The sequence below is a fragment of the Centruroides sculpturatus genome, unplaced genomic scaffold (assembly GCF_000671375.1).
Source record: "Centruroides sculpturatus isolate CEXI.00-Female unplaced genomic scaffold, Cexi_2.0 scaffold1082, whole genome shotgun sequence".
Classification (NCBI taxonomy): Eukaryota; Metazoa; Arthropoda; class Arachnida; order Scorpiones; family Buthidae; genus Centruroides; species Centruroides sculpturatus.
In genome coordinates, this window is record NW_019385300.1 from 15,256 (window position 1) to 30,202 (window position 14,947).

At 29.4% G+C, this 14,947-nt stretch overlaps 1 long non-coding RNA gene across 2 annotated transcripts; it reads right to left on the bottom strand.

Annotated features, from left to right (window-relative positions):
• Nucleotides 1–1,520, bottom strand: LOC111637353. Of its 2 annotated transcripts, XR_002758679.1 has the most exons (4): nucleotides 1,393–1,489; nucleotides 1,276–1,316; nucleotides 1,117–1,208; nucleotides 1–65 (listed from the first exon to the last, which is right to left on the bottom strand). It is a non-coding gene; the product is annotated as an uncharacterized LOC111637353 (long non-coding RNA). The 2 variants fall into 2 exon arrangements; XR_002758678.1 differs by having other exon boundaries at nucleotides 1,276–1,520.
• Between the last annotated feature and the right edge of the window lie 13,427 nt (nucleotides 1,521–14,947).

The following is a 14,947-nucleotide window of genomic DNA, read 5'->3' on the forward strand; positions in this document are numbered from 1 at the left end:
CCCCATTTTTTACTTGTTCCACAAAATTATTGAATTCAGTTCCATTCAGTTTGTTTAATTTACATCTAAATTAAAAAAAATAAAAATTAGTTAAATATACAAGAGTAGCATTTTATTAATGGCGCAAATACCTACGTGAATCTAAGAAACGATATATTACGTAAAATTATTTTTAAAAATAAGACATAAAAGTGTGAAAGAGATAAAATGGGAAAATCCTGTTTACTGTTTTCCAAGGCCAATATTTTTTATTTCTATATTTCTTCGAATAACGATTTAATCCATTAAAATGTGAGGTAAGAATATTATTGTTATCGAATGATTTTAGCAAACTTACGTCAAAAATGTATAATTTTGTTTACAGTAATTTTAATATGCTAGTTATATAAAAGTGATATTTCAATTTAAAAGATGGGAGATAAGACACTTCATTTTACTGAAAAATCCTTGAGTCATAACATTTTAGAGTGAATGGAAACTAATCGCAGTTTCAAAAGCTATGATATAACAGGAATTTTTTATTTTTATGCGCACGATACTTTAGTGTTTTGATTTTTAAAAAATAAAACGAATAGCTGTTACACTAGGTTAGACATACGAAAAATTTCTTTATTTCGAAAGTATCTTACACTCTATTGATATAATGCACCGGTAAACGGGATTCGATGAAACAACTATCGTTTAAAACAGTATTTTACTATTTCTTTTAATATTTCTTTTATATAACACTAACTTTGACGATTAGGAAAGGTTACTATAGGTAACGTAGCAACGCACTCTACACTGTAAAGTGTTTAAAAAGTACATGAAATAAATTCTAATTCTAATGAAGTTAGCTTTTTCTTTCTTTAAATTAAATATATTAAAAATAAATCTGTATATAAAAAAAACAAACAATTATATTATTCTGCAATAAGCATATATGTTTGGTTTAGTTTTCGAATTTTGTATGTTGACGAATATAGTAATATATATATAACATGTATACCTGCTTTCTGTATTAATAATTGTGATTAAATATAGTTGTTGTATGTATTACTGAATAAAGTACTATTATGGTAATTGATTAGTTAAACACATTTTATAGTTATAATGAAATTGTTTTTCATTTCTTACCTGAATTTCTTGTACTTACAGAGCGTGGAAAAAGGAAATGTTATATGTTTATGTATTTCATTCGGAGAAATCACAAAATCACTTGAAAGATACTAAAAATTTAAAAAAATCATCAAAAACTGTAAACAATTATTATTAAACAATAAAAATTATACGAACATCAGGTTTGGAAAACTTTACCACATCTTCTTTGGATGGATCTGAAAAAATAATATGTATGGTAAAGGTTATAAACTAGAGTTGTTGCAAGGTAAAAAAAATTTCTAAAATTATTACTATATCGGTGACATCGACAAACTCGAGATGATGTTCTCGAAGCAGTTAGCTTGGACGAGTAGTTTGAGCAGTGACATGTCACAAACTAGCTGTTACCCGCGACTTCGTCCGCGAAGGTTTTGCAAGCAAACCCCATTTACATTCAATATTTCAATAACCATAGTAATTGTTATATAACACCTACCGCTGAAGAGAATAGCTGAGAATCAAACGAACTATTTTCAATTTGATCAATTTTTTGGAACGTTTACAATCGTTCTATAATCGAACCAATACGCAATAACAAATTCGAATTTAAAACAGTTCGAACATTTTTAAAATTGAAATATATAAAAATATTTAAACAATGTCTGAAATGTGATCAATTTAATACACCTAAGTACTCGATGAAGACTAAACGTAGTTGAAAACAAAAAATCGCATCTAAAATAGTACAGTAGAAGCCATTCTTCCGGTTAAGCTTAATCCTCTCCCTCTCCCCCCGCGGGAGAATTTAGAAAAATCCCTTCTTAGTGTCCATTCTCATGGCATACCCTACTAAAACGCATACAATACGAATACGAAATAACAAATTCGAATTTAAAACGGTTCGAACATTTTTAAAATCGAAATGGATAAAAATATTTATAACAATGTCTGAAATGTTATTAATTTAATACACTTAAGTACTTGATGAAGACTATATATTCTCCCTCTCACCCCCACTAGAGAATTTCTAAAAATCCCTTCTTAGTGTGCATTCTCATGACATACCCTACTAAAACGCAGATAAAAACAAAAAATCGCATCTAAAATAGCACAGTAGAAGCCGTTATTTCGGTTAAGCCTTAATGCTCTCTCTTTCCCCACTTGGGAATTTCGAAAAATTCCTTCTTAGTGTGCGTTTTCATGACGTACCCTAACTGTGTACCAAATTTCACCTCTTTAGGTCCAGCGGTTTGCTCTGGGCGATGATGAATTAGTGAGTCATTCATTCAGTCAGTCAGAACAAGCAATTTTCTATATATAGATGAAAGTAATTTATTGTTTAGAGAAAAACAAAATTGACAAAAAGTACAGATAAAAAAGAAAAGTGTAATAAAGAAGTAAAATTAAATAGAAGTAAAATTAAATTGAACTAAAAATAGGAACGTTATAACAATAAAGTCAGTCGGCATTTAAGTGAGAAAGGCGTTGGTTAAGTCAAAGTCGCTCGTTGAAATCATCCGTGATTGAGATTTTGTCCAGTCTGCAATGAAAGAACTTTGTCTCTAACATTGTCTCGGAGAGTCGTTACGTTTATACGTAATACGGTGATACGTTTAAAAACATATTTTGAAGTAGTTACATGAAAGTTGAAACTTTGTGATAAGATCAGAGAATGGAGTTAAGTGTAACTGCTGATATGTGGATCGGACGAAACGACAATTGGTTTAAATCGGTAGAGAACCCGGGCATGCAGAAACAGCAGAAACAATGGAAGAGCTACGTCACGTGGTGCTATGTAGCGGGGATGAAAGACGTAATCTGATTTTTTTCTTCGAACTCCGATTAATTTTCCACAGTTTAACCGAAATTTTTCAATCTCGGTTACATTATGAAACACATGACTGGCATTATATAGCGAAAAACAGCAACCAAAATTGTGAAAATATTTTTTTTTATTGAGTCAAATTGGAAATGTCGACATTTCCGCTTTCTGAATATATATAACAAATATCATTACAACGTTTACATGCTCGAATAATAAATATAACAAGTTGATTGTATAAATTAATTTAAATTTAATAAACATGTTGAGAAAGAATTTGCGATTAAGTCATCCTCATTGCAATTTTAATTAGAATACTGTACGAGCAATTTATTAATTATTGAGACATCGTCACAATGCTTTCGATTTTAGTGGTGTCATTACTCTGAACACCATAGTTTTTCCTGTTAGAGTCACACCGTTAATCTAATTCCTTTCAGGGGGGAAATTTTGAACTGAATTTACGTGATTTCGGAAGTAAACTGAAAGTTCGTATACAGTTAATCGGGGCCTACTTCCTTAACATTTGAACACCTTAACTTTCACATATCTGTCTCTGTTCTCGAGATTAAGGAAGGACAAACAGTTGAAATTTATAGCTCTACAATTTTTTTAAATTGCACAATGAAGCACAAATTTGTGCATATATTCTATTAATACATATAACTCTCGTTGTTTGAAGATTTGCAGTATAGAGCCAGCCTCTGTAGAGCACGATTGGAATCTCTAAATTGAGGTCTAATTTTGCTCTATTAGAAAACTGAGTTTCATATAACTAAAAGAAATATTATGAAGTTTCAGATAGAATTATGTGCAGTACAGTACATGTTATTAAATTTGAAAATGTTTATAAAACTGTTTGTGTTTTATTATAAACATGTTTATGTTATATATTTATCGAAAATTTCAGAAATTTTGCTGGGTATATTGTTTATAAAGGGATTGATGCTATTCGATTTTTGGGGTTAAAGGTCGACGAAGTGAAAAGGTAAAGAGAGTGTTGTGTCATATCTCGAGAATGGTAATACTACACTCGCAAACCTAACTTATATCTTGTTTTTTTCTTAAAACAAAAAAATAGTTATATAACGAAGCAAGTATTCTTTAAATAACAATTATTATGCAGTATATTTTAGTATTTCTAAAATAATTTTGGTGTTCTTATAGTTACAAAAAACTTATACAATCGTTTTTTAAGTTTTATTTAACAATATTAATAACTAAATTACGCATCAAAAAAGTAGTTTCGGTTTTTCTCTATTTTCGCATAAGTAAAATACATGTTTATAATTTTGGTATGTAGGTCAAGTGTATGCAACAAATATATATAAAAATAATGGTATTGGAACTATTTTATACAATAAAAATGTCAAAAAATATAATATTTTGTTTCGTACGAAAGTTAGAATTGTCTATTGTATAATAAAGTTAAATTGCATATATATTAATATAGTTGAATGCATATATGTTTAGTAAATACATTTTTTACTAAACTTAATATTATCGAATTACAGTTGTCCCTTGATAATTTGACAGGTATGGGACCAAAGGTGTGTCAGATTACCAAAAGTGTCCGGATTACCGAAAATAATTACATATTTCGCATTGTTTTGCTAGCAGTAACTTACAATATTCTGTACTCCAACTGTTCAAACAGAACTGCTTACATAAAACACACGAAATGTGTGTCATCGAGTAAGAATTGGATGGGGAGATTCACATCGCGACATGCTTCTGTGCAAGCAGACACGTAACGGGGACGGGTACCTTGACGGGAGGTGCGTCGGACNGTAAGAATTGGATGGGGAGATTCACATCGCGACATGCTTCTGTGCAAGCAGACACGTAACGGGGACGGGTATTTTGACGGGAGGTGCGTCGGACTACTGAGCATGTCGGATTAAAAAACGTCGTACTATAGAGGGACAACTGTATTTAAATATTTTTAGCAGTATGTTTAAGGAGTTTTTTTTATATAGTATCTACTAATTTATTGAAATCATTATTTAAAAAAATAATTAATGATAAATGAACGTTATAAAAAAATTATAATTAAATTATCGACATGTGGAATAAAGGAATAAAGCATTATAAATTCGAGTTATCCGCTTTCAATGCGATTTTCAAACCGAAATTCACCAAACTTTTCAAATATATGAAGCAGCTATATTTATTTACATTCCAAAAAACAACACACAAAAATGTCAAAATACCTTTCTGTTATTATTAAGCGTCAAAATTTAAAGGTTTTTTGAAAATATTTTATCCGAAAATTATTTATATTTTCCAGAAAACCAGTTACACACAAGGTAAGTATCTACTGATTATGCCGCTGTAAAATCATAAAAATGTATCGTAGGAAAGTTTTATTAAAACTCAAACAACTGAGTGGAAACGTAATTCTTATTGATTGAATTTTCCCCATGCAAGTATTTACTCGAAAATTCATCTCTGTTATGTAAAGACAGTTTTGCAATTTTCAAACGGAAATTCGAAATTTAACAATATACAAAATTCTTTGTTAACCTAATACATTAAATAAGCGTATTTTACTACTCTGTATTTCGTAAAGTTTCTAGTTCTGTTCATGATTTCTAAATTTTATGCTTGTAAATTTTTTCTTAACTTTGATCTAATTAAAATTCTCTTATACGAGTATTTTGAGAAATATGCAACGAATTAGATTAATTTACATTATTCTTTATGAAAAAATTAATTCAATACTCAGATTGCAGTCGAACGACCTTCTAAAAAAGTTAACTTCGAGTATCGATGTACCATTGTAACTTCAGAATGTATGTAAGACATCAAATAATTTCAAACAGAAACAATCGATCCCAGTTACACTATCTTTTTTTTTTTTGCTTTTAGCAATAAAATCAGAAATAAATCGACGATTGGTTATTAACCAGAAGATATCTACAGATGTTAATATTAAATTATAGTAAATTGTACTCGAAACACCGAAGCCTAAATACATATTGATATCGCCTAACTCTTGCGATCAAAAATAGATATTGATAGAACTAAACAATAATAATTCAGAAGTTAGTTTATTTGTTTAGCTTAATAATATAATCAACGTCTTACTTACTCGCTTCCGCTATCAAGAATTTAACTGAGACCAATAGGATAAGTAACTTTGTGTATTTCATTTTTGCCTTCTTCACAAGCTGCATTTACATAAATGTTTGGATTGCAAATGTAGTTAATAATAGAAATAAATATAATCGTGCCTGCAATATCGATTATCGTGGAGAAAGCTATAGCGATTGCTTGGTGTTTGTTAAATTTTAAAATGTCGATTAATTATCTTCTGTCGAGCTATAACGCTAATTTCATAATTATTAAAAGAATATGCATTCTGTAAGTTGATTTTCTAATTTGAAATAATGGAATAAAAGTTTATTTATTGCGAGGAAAAATTTAATACATTTTTTCACTTTTATATTAATCGTAAATGTAATTTACATGAGCAAAAAATTATTTTCACAGAAATTTCAGTATAATCAGAAACAAACACATATAAAACTTTGGTCGTAAACATTTTATAGTATTATTAAAACATGCAAATTGTGTGCTGAAAGTATATCAATGATAATCATACAGATCAAGGAAAAAAGTATTTACAGAAAACATTTTGAAAAAATGTAGAGAAAATTTTCACGTCTGTTAGAAAATATCGTATAAAGTAACATCAAGTGGAGAACACTTTGTTACATTAAAACAATTATACTTATCTTGAATCTACCTTTATAATGTAGTTTTTTCTATTTACCCATAAGTTCTAAGCTCAGGTATAAGTGAAAAATATTACGGTGCTACAAACGCCTTGGAAATTTATAAAGAAACGTTGATATTAAACAGATTTTATCTGCATCCACTTGCGAATATCTCTCGAATTACTTTTTCGTGTTTATCGTATTATTCAGTTTACTGTTGCTTTCTGTATGTTTGTATAGTCCTGTATCTAAAAGTAATATTAATTTTTCAAGCAATTTACGTATCATAACCTACAATTAAGCGTTTAGATATACATTAATTAATTTGTCTATCTTTCTATTATATTTGTACATGAGCGATTACAGTATACTACATTGAAAAGTCATTCTAACTCCTTTTGAGATAAATTTTTAATTGAAGTAACGTGAATGCCGGTCTATATCGGAGGTTTTATTTACTTACTTCGAGCATTCTGTTTTTAACCTGTGCGTCCTTGGCGGTCATCTATGCCACTCCGATTTCCTCATTACGCGAAGACAGGCGGTCAAACGTACAAACGTACAAATGGAAGGACGACAGTCTGAATTTATGTCTACAGTTCTTGCAAATTGCAGAAGAAATTTTCTTCACAAATTCTCACAGTGATAAAGAAATGTAGTAATAAAAATAAACTAAAATTAATAATATATTTTTTCAATGACCCCTGATTACTATACAACTATAATTTATTCGTATACATAGGTCTATAAATTAAAAACTTCATAATCGAACTTTATTTTAAATAAAAAGTCTGTAACGTTTGAATATTTTATTATTTGATAAATTTGAAAATATTGTAGCGTTAATTTTGTTCTTTGAACAGTTATTTTTATCTATTTTATCTTTAATAAAATTAACATCGAAACACCGACGAAGTTTATCCATTGTGATGAAAATCATATTTTTGAAATTATTTGTTGATTAGACAGTAACATATAAGGGAGACCGGGGCAAGATCGGCATGTTAAGCTTTACTTAAATTTTGTGTAATAAATACTGCTGTAAACTGAAAAAAAGCTTTGCATATTGTCTATTGGAATGTTACCTTACTATAGAACTGGTTAAAATCAGTTTGGAAATAAAAATAATTAAAATAATTACAACTTTACAAGAAGAGAGAAATTGACGAAGTTGCCCCGGGTATAGGGGCAAGATCGGCAACTTCTCTCTTTTTGTAAAGTTGTAATTATTTTAATTATTTTTATTAAAGTTGCCCCTGGTATAGGGGCAACAGTAATGGGGCAAGATAGGCACGTATATAAAATTATGTTATTAACAATGTATAAGTTGGAATTCACTATTAAAACAAAGAAATACAAATCCAACACCCATTTAATATTATTACAACGAAATGCAAGTTCAAAGACATATATACATGAATAACAAATGCAAACATGTTTTCATTTATCATCTGTTTGATTTTTATCCTTTGCTTCTAATGTGGCTTTATGTTGCCGATCTTACCCCGCTAGTCATGATTTCGAAACATTAAGTACAACCCTGAGAACAGAATGCCAAGCCACGATCTGGCCACGTGAATAAGTTGAAGTTACATCCTTCTAACAGGAAAAGTAACTTTCGTTATCATGGAATTATAACAAAACCTGCCAATTCAATATAAATGGAAAAAAAATATTATATGCAATTGAACGAAAATGAAAATTTGCTTGATAATTCAACTACGCTTGTTGGAGAACAATAGAAACACTACACTCAACAAGTCACCAATAAAACTCAACTGCCTAACCTATAACCAAAGTCTCCTTTTAATTTGTTTTTAAAAAAAAGCGCTTGACAAACTTGCATCGCATGCCGAAGTTGCCCCGGTCTCCCCTAACTTAAGTTAACTAAATTATCAATTAAGAAGTGGGTAATTAAGCTGAAAGGATGCAATAAAGATTTACTGTTTATAGTTTCGTTTTGAATTTCAAAGTTTACTTTTCATTTGTAATGATGTTGAATATCCATAATTTATTAATCCATTAAAAGCAACGGAAATATCTGTCAAAATTAAAATGACATACGAGAAAAGTCCATTTAAACGGAATTTCGACTATTTCTGTTTTAAAAACAGGAATTTTTCCGGTATGTCGATAACAATAACTTTTCGAAAGGTCAATTATTTAATCTGCTGTTTTTGAAGAAAATAATTTATAGTTTTGTTTATATATAATATGAGAGAAGCATATTCGAACTAGTAAAGAATTGAACACAACATATGTTATAAAAAATATATCGATTATATTTTTACTTTAGTATTCGCGTATTTCAAACAGAACGTTGAACGATTTTACCAGGTTATATCTTAAGATGTGCAGTATTCTGCACTTGCAAATAAAAATCTGCACGCAACACAGAAATAACATAATACGATTGTATTTTGATAAAAGATTGAATTAAACCTCAGTTGCTAGCAATCAGTTCCACAAAACAGCGCGTGTTGTGGAACTCACTGCTAACAACATTCCCTGCACCCAAACAACATCTTGGTTTTTTTGAAAAATTCAGCAACTTTCTGTACGTTCTTTCATAGTTTATATTAATAGGAATATTGTACCAAATCGTCACAGTTCATTTTACCAATTTAGTGTCGAAAAGCTTCTTTAATTTATATCGTGTGTTAGTGATATTTTTTGAAAGACTTTCACATAATTCGTATTGACACGATGAAGAGATTTTTTTACATCAACTTCAACTGCACGAGAATATGAGTTACTAGATTTTTCTGAATAGAAAAAAAAGCTGCAATAGAGACACGTAAGCCTAAGATTAGAAAATAAAATTATATGTGCAGGGTGGCCAAGCTCCTTGAAAGTCCGAGCCATTTTTCAAAATTTAAAATTTTTTGCGAGCCGCAATTAAATATGTATTAAAAATGTATGCAAAAATTTTAGATTACAAATTATATCCGTAGCAAGAGTGATACAAATTGTTTCTTCCAGAGCACAATGTCAACTGTCCATTGCAACGACAGTTTACAAATTCAAAGTCGGTCTGGAGTCGGTCGATAACGGACGATTACGCCACTGTTTATAGTCGTTCGCGCAGTTTTCGATGAGTCATATCATTCTTAACTTGGACGGAAATGAAATTTGTTACAACGTTGCACTTAGTCTTTCATATTTGTTGTTAGTAATTTAAAAGACATTTTGAAACACATACGGAACGATAATAATTTTTTAAAATATAATAACACAAAAATGAAAAGGGAACTCGGGTACATTTATCGAGAGCCACAAATAATCCTTCAAAGAGCCGCATGTGGCTCGCGAGCCGCAGGTTGGCCACCCCTGTTATATGTATTTAGAATACGGCTTTTCTTGAATAAAAATTAATAACGAAGAGAGTCCTCAATGTGTAATTTGTTTAAATGTGTATTTCATGAAATCTATGCTATCTAGTAAATTTAAACGGCACATGAAAACTCTTTGTACAAATTTAGTTGAGAAACCAAGAGATTTTTTGCAAAAATAATTAACAGACACTAATGGGCAAAAGTCTAAATTTATAAGCATTGTACAATTAATAGTAATGATCTTATAGCTACTTAAGTGGCTTACGTAATGCTCCGAAGTGAGAAGCCTCACACAATTGCAAGGCAGTTAATTTTGCCTGTTGCTACAGATATGGCCGAAATTATGCTGTGAGACAATGCTGGTAAGCGACTTCTCAAAATACCTGTTTTTAATAATAGAATCAGAAGGATAGACAATATACGTACAAACATTAACAATCAATTATTATATAGTTTGTAAAACAAAGAGGTTGCAATTCAGTTCAACAAAACAACAGACACTCACAAAGATATATTTTAGATTTGCTCACATCAGGTTCATTAATGAAAAACAGTTGACTGAAGGTTTGGTGTTCAGTAAAGAAGTCAAAATGAAACAACGGGAGTCGATTTGTTTGAGATTGTAGATCGTTTTATGAGGGATAACAACATAAATTGAAAAACGTGTTAATGTTTGCAAGGGTGGACATTGATCGACGGCAGGAAACTACCAAAGTCTTCAAGCTCGTATTCGAGCCAAAGTACCTCGTGCGGCTTAAACACATTGTATAATATACAAAGAGGCTTTGGCAACAGAAAAATTCAGTGCAGACTTCTATAATGTTTTGTAGTGAGTAATGGACACAATAATTTTTATTAATAAAACAACACAAAACAAAACAAACAAAACACAATTTTTTGATAAAATGTATGATAATATAGATAGTGAACACGCGTGTCTTTTGTTTTACAGTAGTGTTCGATGGTTGTCCCAGGGAGATTCTAGTGTTCGATGGTTGTCCCAGGGAGATTCATTGCTAAGACTTCTTAAACTGAAAAACAAAACTTATTTCTACCAAAGGAACGAATATAATTTTTTTGGAAATAACTTTACTATGATTAGATTTATATATTAATTAAGTCGGTGTTTCTGACATGCTAATATCCTTAACAAGTCTCTGACATGCTAATATCCTTAACAAGTCTCTGACATGCTAAATATCCTTAACATGCTAAATGCTAAATGTTTCTGACATGCTAAATATCCTTAACAAGTCTCTGAAAGATAATGAAACAAATATTTTTTAGTACGCAATCAAAGTTGAACGCTTTAAAAAACTGACCCTGTAAAATAACGTTATTGTAAAAATACATTATACCATGTTTTCTTTCTTGAAGCAATTTCTAGAGAAAAAAAGCTGAAAACTGTTATCATGAATATTCAATTATCAGCAAAAAAGCTTTTTGTTCTTTGATTGCGTTCGCTACCTTATATGTTTGTGAATAGCTCTTTTGCAAAAGCTGTAAAAAGTTCGAAGTATACAGTAAAATTCAACATCGGAAAACAGTACGTGTCTCAATATTTAAAATTACACCAAGACACTATAAACTAATTAATTAAAGATAAACAGGTTCATCCAGCTCAATAAGACAGTGAAATGCAATACAAATATATTCTTATTTGTTTGTAATAATAAAGAAAAATGCTCTTCGAATTTTAAAAAATAAGTTAGATTTTTATAACAGATATTATGTGTTATCCGAATATGTCAAATAATTTATTTCTTTGTTTATCAAAAACTTTGAAAATGCAGATCGATGGACATAAATATGCTGTAATTTTTTTTACATTATACCTATTTTATATATTTAATGTTAATGAACTCTCTTTCTCTACTTAAAGTAGTAACGCAGCCAAAAATAAATACAAGAATCAGATATTACCCAACTTATACTTTCATCATGGCCATGTTTGTACATGATCAATGGGAAAAAGGAGCCATGAATTTAAAAAATTAGGAACTACTACTTTATAGCATTAAATTGAATCTATGCTGAAGCATTTCGAAGAAAACAAAGAAAAATGTTGTTATTTTTAAAGCAAGGTTTTTCTAACAACTTTATTGCTAGATATTTTTGACAGAAAATTTTACAAGTGTCTAAAGAAGTCAGTGTTTGTTTTATAATGGCATAAGAGACTGGTTTCTTCCGAATGTGAGGCAGTTTTTTATTCTGTTTTAATGAAATACTTGACTTTCTTAAGTTATTTTCTTTACAAATATTTGAGTATAGTTTTGTAAACTTAATGATTTTTTTAAATATTTAATTTAGTCAGTTTTAGAAATACTTCTACAAAAGATATCAGCGAAAATTTCATCAGTATTTTCACTACATATTAATGACATTTATATCCACTGTTATACAATTAGTTGTATGAAATATGTTTATTTTAATTCATATCTTATCTGTTCTTATCCGTATAAAATGAATGAAAATCGAGATAAAGAAATAATAAAAGGAAAATTTTTCACAACTGCAGACATTTTAAATTCTCTTCCAAGATGTTAAATAATCTTAAAGTGTTTTTTTTTTTTGTTTGAAGAAAATTTGTTATAATTCATATCTTATCTGTTCTTATCCGTATAAAATGAATGAAAATCGAGATAAAGAAATAATAAAAGGAAAATTTTTCACAACTGCAGACATTTTAAATTCTCTTCCAAGATGTTAAATAATCTTTAAGTTCTTTTTTCCGAAGAAAATTTTTAAAAAATGATCAATTAATTCTTATTTGATTATGAACTTTTAGATTCGAGGAAAGACGATATTCTTTGTCGGTTTAATGCTATTTTGAGTTATTTTTATGGCTATAATTAAAAATAATAACTTTCAAGTTAAAAATGGCTATTCAGTTATATTTTACAATGAAACGAATACAACAGAACAAAATAAAATATTTGTCATTTTATCGAGTCTTCAACAATCCAGAAAGAAATTTCCTTTTAAAATATTTGAAATAATTGTCATTCCGTGCAAATGGATTCAACTCGTATTTCAATTCCGTTTGACAGACGTTATTGGTGTTTAAATGAATGAATTGCCATTTGTCACAGAAATTTTCCTTTAGATAATACAAGTTTCCCTTACTGCAGTTTACAATTTAAATGTTGTAATATTCTTAAATTAATAGATAAATGTATACATTCCTTGAGTAATTATAGTTCAGTCGTAATAGTAGACTATTTAATTTTATTACTGTAATACTTACTGTATAAGCTAGACACGAAAAAAAAACAGCAAAACTTGATTTTTATAATTTTTACAAGAGTTTTTTTGGGGGAAATGATAATGTTAATGCTAAAATCACACGCAAGCACTTAATGGACCCGCTTCGCTGGGTTTTTATTTGTGGGCAAAAAGTAACGATAGTGAAGATTAAGATAATTACATTATAGCCAATCTTATCCGTTTTCACAGAATGCAAGAATTAGGTCCCTTGTTTCCAGACTAATTAGAGAATTTTTACGTCAAGTCAAACGAAATATTTTCAATTTGATCAATTTTCTGGAACGTTTACAATCGTTCTATAATCGAATCAATTCGAATTCGAAAATTTTTAAAATCGAAATGGAAAATCTTCCACTTTCAACCACTTTCAAGCTCATGTCTCCCGCACTCTTATAGCTATCGAGCCGCAACAACCATAGTGCTCGAATGGAGTGTGAAAACAGATTAATTTACTTTATATAATTTTCACGGGAAAATTCAGCAACGCAGTTTGTTAGTTTTCAGACAATTCTTTTAAAACTGCGGCGAATGGCGCCAGCAGTTATGTTCTTTTAATTTTAAATCATATTTTATTTAGCCACTTTAGAGTTCTTTTCGTTAGGTCATTCGTACCTTGAAACAGTACGCTACTTTTAATTTGTAGCTTTAGTACAAGAGACTTGTTTTGTTTTATCTTGCTACGTTTTTTTTATCCTGGCTGTGATATATATTCGACACGAAAAAGTTTTGGATTCGTCTAGAATTTGACAATTTGGGCTTTATAAAATCTCCACGTTTCGAGACCACATAACCGAATAAATAAAAACATACAAAAAATAACGAGAAAGTATATAGATCTGTATAAACGTGTATGCGAGTGTGTTGAAATCTCGTTTCTTGGGAAAAATAAAGAAACCAAATTTTCATATTATAACTTGTACAGAGTGGTTATAATCCTGCGTAGACCCATAGTTATACATGTCGGATTTTCATAAATTTCCGAAAAATTTTCGTTACGGAAACAATGGTGAATTGATTTATGCAATAAAAAGTAGTTCAAAATTTAATTACTATGTTAATATGTTAACCCAAAGAATAACGAAAACAACTTAGAAACATTAGACATTATTCTGTCAGAAAATGCCGTGTGATCCATTAACATTAACGTTGTTAAGGCATACTACACCAAGTTTATTGATAGAGGAAAGAAATTCTTTAGAAATTTCTTTCGTATGTAGTATGTAGCCACGTAAGTTAAAATATTAAATTTAATTGATAAAGAATCTTAATACTTTCTCTACTAACATAATGCTTTAGAAATCTCTCAACCGAAAATCAAGTAATTAAAATTATATTTCTGAAATAATTTGTTAATTAGAGAGTAAAGTATAACTACCAATTATATAAATTGTCAAGAAGGAGTCGATAATTATGCTGAAAGAATAAAATAAAGTTTACTGTTTATAGTTTCGTTTTAGTTTTACAACTTCAGTTATCATTTTTAATTTTGTTGAATATCCATAATTCATTAATCCATTAAAAGAAGCAAAAATATCTGTCAAAGTCGAAATAACATACGAGAAAAGTCCATTTAGACGGAATTCCATAATACAAGTTTTCGGTATTGAACTTTGTAATTTTTTTTTTGTCTTCAGTTACAAGTTTTAACACTAATAAGTTTCGTTTGTTTTAAGTTTTTCAATAAATTTATTTAAACTTTAAAAACATATTTGATAAAATTT